The sequence below is a fragment of the Mandrillus leucophaeus genome, unplaced genomic scaffold, assembly GCF_000951045.1.
Source record: "Mandrillus leucophaeus isolate KB7577 unplaced genomic scaffold, Mleu.le_1.0 Scaffold344, whole genome shotgun sequence".
NCBI classification, from domain to species: Eukaryota; Metazoa; Chordata; class Mammalia; order Primates; family Cercopithecidae; genus Mandrillus; species Mandrillus leucophaeus.
In genome coordinates this window covers 2410527-2416853 of record NW_012103632.1, presented here as the reverse complement: position 1 = coordinate 2416853, position 6327 = coordinate 2410527, and positions in this window count along the sequence as shown.

Sequence of the window (6327 nt, the reverse complement as noted above, 5' to 3'; positions counted from 1 at the left end):
TATGTGAATCCTTGCATTATGACAGTAGTACAAATTATTAGAATAATAAAAATGTAATGCAAGTATTACCCTTGCCCCTTTCCAACAATGCTTCAAACTTAAAATACTTTATCCCCATGGGCTGTACTCACTTCTTTTCTTTCAATATTGACATGCATTTTGATTTACATATATTTGAGGCCATACAAAACATACCTATCACTGTTTTATTTAGTTACAGTTCATTTATATTTATTCATATATTTAAGCATCCCATTGTTCTTGAGTCCTTCATACATTTTCATGTTTTTATCTGAAATCATTTTACTTCTGAAGAATATGCTTTACTTTTTCTTTAAACACCTTAAAGACACCAATCAATTTTTCTGTTTTCTTCCATATTATTTCTACAATGAAGGTTTCTTCTGACTGTTTTTAAGGTTCCTTCTTTGTCTTTTGTTTTTAGCAGTTATTCCAAAGTGACCGAAGATTGATATTATAAGATGATTCATGCATATAAGGTCCATTCAAAGAACAAGTTAGGTCAATAAATTTTAATGTAACAGAGTACAAAAAGTTTGATGATACTCTTTCACATTCCACATTAGAACTATCTTTTGACAACTACTACATTTTACCAAATTGGTGTTGGTCTCTATCAAATAAAAATATCCCCAGTTATCTAAAAAAAAATCCTAATCCAAATACCCCTCCATTTTCTAACTACATAAATATTGGAGCCCAGATTTTCTTTATGTACTTCTACCAAAAAAATATATCATAGGAGATTAAATTCAGAAGCAGATACAATAATGCAACTGTCTTCTAGCAAACCAGATATAAAATATATTTGCTAAAATCTGAAGCAATGTCACTCTTCTCACTATATTTCATTTCAGAAAATATAGTTGTTTTGAAAATGTAGTTGTTTCAATATATGTGTATATATTAAAATAATAGAGGCATTATTGTTTTTTATTAAATGAATTTAGTACATGTTTTGTATATTTCACAGTTTTGATTTCTAATACATTGAATATGGATATAAATTAGTTAATTAGGTTAATAATTATTTATCTTTATATTAGCACATACATAGTTTTACATAAACACTTTGGGACCTTCAATACTTTTAAGAAAGTAAAGTTTGAAAAATACTCTTGCAAGATGTGCCTACATGTGTTCTTCTTTGTATTTATCTGATTGGGATCCTTAAAACTTCTGGAATGCTTGAGTTGGTATTGTTCAACCCTTGTGGAAACTTCTTCATTCCTCTCTAATTTTGCTATGTTCAGTTCTCTCATCTTTTTCTGTAATCGCAATTAAACATGTGAGATCTTTTACTATGTTGTGCATGTCTCACGTGCTGGTTTTCATGTATTCTACTCTTTTTTTCTCAGTTTGTATTTTTTTTTTCTATTGACTTGTCTTTTATTTCAGTAGCCCTATCATGTGTTGCCAATTCTATTTCTATACTCACCTATTGAGTTTATAATTTTATGTATTAGACTGTTCACTTTTAGAATTTCCATTTGACTCCTTTTTATATGCAAACAGTGCACATGTTAGTCTAGTTAACTGAAATTCTTGCATATTAGAACTGTCTTTGTTCTTCACAGCTCTTCAGTCACTGAAATATTGCAAAGTAAGGACATGGTTTTGATTTACGCAAGTTGCAGTTAGCACAGTGGCATGCAAAATAAGGACTGCTATTATTCCAATTATCTACTGATGTTTTGCATATTTTTCTTTACTTTCTAGAACATTTCAGTGATATTCATTTAAAATTCCTTCTCTTAATTATTACACTGATACTCAAAATGCTAGCATGTGAAGAGATAATGAATTTGATTTATAATATAAGTTGACTACATTGCTTGCTTAATTCAATGGATATTTATTAACATCAACAATTTCAGTGATGAAGGCAATGCATTAGTCTGTGCTCTGGAAGAAGCTCCTTAATTTCTTGACCTTAGCACATTCTAGTTACAAGTGATATTATGCCATTATTGCATAAGAACCTTACTGTATATACTCCTATTTTTCTAATTCTAGCTTCTGTGCTAAAGTTATCATACAATTTACTTCTACATATTTTATAAACCTCATAATGCATATATATTATTTTTAATAACAAATTAGCTTTTAAATTTGTATCAATTATGAAAATTAAAAAAACTTGTATTTTGTAAAATAGTTACAAAATCTAGTATCATTTTTCTTTTGCCTAAAGAGCTCTATTCAACATTTCTTACAATGCAGATCTTCTGGGAATTAATTATTTTAGTTTTTGTATGTCTGAAAGCTTTTAATTAATCTTCAGTTAGAAAGATATTTTCACTTGTTCTAGAATGTTAAGTTGATAGTTTCTTTTCTTTCTGCTTTTTCAGGATTTTAAATATGTTTCTCCACTATCTTCTGGTTTGTTTCCAAGAACTCTGTTGTCATCCTTACCTTTGTTCTTCAGAATATAATATCTCCTTTCTCTGGTGTTTTTTAAGATTCTACTCTATCATTGGTTTTAAATACTTTATAATGCACCTTGTAATTATTGTTCATATTGAATACACTGTGTTTCATTGAACTTCTCGAATCTGTGCATTTATAGTTCACAAATGATAAGTTAAATAAGTCAGGCACAGAAAGAAAAATACTACATGAATTCATTTATATGTGGAATCTAAAAAACAATCAAATATACAGAAATAGAGAATAAAATGGTGGCTATCCGCTGTGGAGGGTTTCTCGGGGGAGAAACGGTGTGATATAATCAGAAGGTACAACTAGTTATGTAAGATGAACAAGTCTGGAGACCTAATGTAAACCATGAGGACTATAGATAATAAAATAATACGGTATTTCAGATTAATGCTATATGAGTAGATTTTGGCTACTCTTGCCACAAAAATAACAACCAAAAAAAGGAAAGTTGATAGATATATTAATTTACTTCACTATAGTAACTTTATTACTATTGATATGTATCCCATAACATAAATATTGTATACCTTAAATACACAAAATAAACTTTATTTTTAAAAAATCCCACACATTTTTGAAGAAATAAAATAATTTTTAAATTTTAATTTTTTTTTCCAAAAGTTTTCATTACCCTTTTATTTTCTTCAGGAACTTAGATAACATGTATATTATGCCATTAAAAGTTGTCTTGTAAGTTATTGGTGCTCTTACTTTTTAATTTCTTTTTTTGTTCTGTGAGCTTCATTTGGATAATTTCTATTGCTATGTCTTGAAACTTACTAATTTTATCTAACTTACCCTTAATCTTTATTTTTAACTATTTTTAACCTTCAGTGTCATCATCTTCATCTCTGGGAGTCTGATTTGGATCTTGAGTTATGAGATTTTTGATTCTGTGAATTATGAGGTTTTCAACTATGTTTTTCAAAAAGACGAAATATTTCTAATCTTGTGTGAGATCTTCTGTAATTGTTTCAATTATTCATGTGGTTCTTTATTTAGTAATGAGTAGTGTCCTGCTATATGTACACTACTCATTATTTAGCTGATGCCTTGAAGAGACCCTCTTGAGATATCTACAGTTATCTTTTTATGCAGGGCTTTTCTCTTTGGTACATTTCTTTCTGAACTTGTTTCACCTGGGCCACCCTGGATTCTCAGTTGTTCTTATCTCTTGAACTTACAGGCTTCACGTGGGTTCCCCTACCATAGACTGGGGCCTGGAAACTCTTTTTTAGGTGATAAGTTGAAAGAATTTTAGGATTAATCCTATTAGCTTGAGGTCACTATCCTTTGTTACTTGATGATCTATGTGATAAAAACCATTGCTTCATATATTTCGTCTGTTTTTTTTCTCCTTTTTTTCAGGCTAAATATGATTTCCTATTATTCTATCTTGACCCAACCCAGAAGTACAAGAACTTTTGTGTTTTTCTGGAGTTTTGAAGTTTATGCTGTATCTGTTTTAAATATGAATGAGCAATGCTACTATTTAAGATTAAAAAAAAAAAAAAAACTATAGAATGGATTCTCAGGATATCAGTGTACCATTTTTCATGAATTATAATTTCTTGAATGGTATCTCCTTTTGTAAGATCCAATGACTTTGATAATAGATTAACCTATCTTCATTTGAGTAAAATTTCACTGAAGATGCACATACCATTATATTTTAGAATTTTTCTTATTGTAATTTCATGTAACCAAATGATCAAAACTGATAAAAAAAAAAATCCATGCCAGTAGATATTTACTATATATATTGCATAAGGCAATTTATAATTCTAGTCTTATCTTACAGACCCAAAGCATTTGTAATCATTATGATTATCTATTAAAAACAGACCCATGTGTAACAACCAGCAATTATTTTTTCACTGATTCATAGAAGCTATGACATAAAAACTGAAACAATAGCAACAAAAAAGCTAAGGCTATTAAAAAGAGACTGGATGTATGAAGATGCTTTATTCATCAGAAATTGATAGGTGAAAATAGTCACCTAATAGGAGGATTTATATGGTATAATTAAGGTCAAACACAGTGTAAGTTATAGAGAAGATTCTATTGGCTCTTCATACTGCTATGAGTAACAAATTAAAGAAAAGATGAAAACAAAAAAAATTACATTCACTTCTAGACTGTTATGTATTATTCATCCATTGAAATGTAAAAATAAAAGGTTTCTAGATTGGCATACATTTTTTGGATTTCTGGTTAATAGATTTGTGAAAGTCAAGTGACTTTCATCATCCACAGGAAATAGTGAGTAACTATTTCCCTTGCATATAAATTGCAATATTTACATTTTAAACATTTTATAAAAGTTAAATGGACATAAGATCATTACAAAGAGGGTTTTACATACATACCCGTTTTCGAAAGTTGTCTAATTATTCTTTTAGTTTTATACATTCACAGAAACTTCATTATTAAAACAATAGTTAATTAAACATGTGGGCTTGAATATAAACAGCAGTTTTGACAAGTTTATAAAAAAATGTAAATCTTAACAACAGGAAATTATAATTCTTTTAGGACATTCTTTAAGCAATTAGCTTTATACTTCAAATTTGCCCCCCCCAAATCCCTGGTGGTTACAGATTTACACAAAAAATACATTCTACTTATGTCTGACTATAAGAATAACTGTTTAAAATAGAAGATAAAAAACATGTAAAAGAAAAAGACTTCTATGGTTGTTATCCTAAGATTCTCTCCTCATACCCCCTTTTCCTTGGCTTTTTCATAATCGGAGGGAATTAGAACCTACCCTAGTCGAATAAGCTAGTAAAAATAACGACAATTCAAGCCCAATATGAAGCCCAAGACAGGGTGGGCATACCCAGTGATGACACACGGTGTCGTCAATTCCATTTCCCTGGCAAAACTTCCTCCAAAGGACAGAGTCTAGATGATTGTTTCCTCCTTCTCTATCCATTGCCGAGAACCTTTTCTAGAAACCATGTGTTGTTGTTGTTTTTAATTATTTGAAGTACACCTCAAACTTCTCCTGTTCTTTACCTATAAATCTTGGTAGCATCTAGTCTCGGTATTACTTTTATTTTCATTGTGCCTATTTATGTTCATTTCAGTTGGTCTAGGCAATGATGCTTGATAACTTCACTAACAGTATTTCTATGATATTTCTTTTTCAAAATCTATAATACTGATTTTCTAGTGCATTGAATTTTGTCTTCTGTATGTAAATTTCAATTTAAAAAAACATTATCACTAGTGTTAATCATTTGAATCCACTCCTATGACTCATACCTTAATTGTCTCTGTTCTGCAAAATACTCCATCTGCTCACTTGAAAAATGAAGATTTACCTTCACAAACTCTCACTTCTGCCATGTAGCTTATGATGTTTCTTCTATTTGGAATGCCCTCCTCTTTCAATATAATATCTTAAATAAACCCAGTGCATATCCTTAAAAATCTCCTTTATTATTTGTTAAATCTCAAGGATTCAACAAAATAGGCAATGAAAAAGAAAAGAAGCGTGAACTCTGTCATGACGGTAATATACAGAGGATAAGGGATGGGCATCCAGGCCAAAAGCAGATTTCATGGAGAATGTAATCTCTGATTTGAGACACAATACATGATTGAATAATCAATAATATTTGATACCTACTCAAGAATACATGTAGAAGTATGAAGTATTCTTCTGCTAGGCTTTTTTTTAGAAAGAAAAATAAGTCTATGTTCACCACAAAAGAAGTTCACATGTACTACTAAACTGTGGTACAAACATCCTAATGTGAAAATATAAGTAGTTCAGGAGACATACACATAAGGAACGGAAAGTAGTTCATTATGGTTGGAACCTAAAGCACAAGGCAAGAATAGAGTCAGATG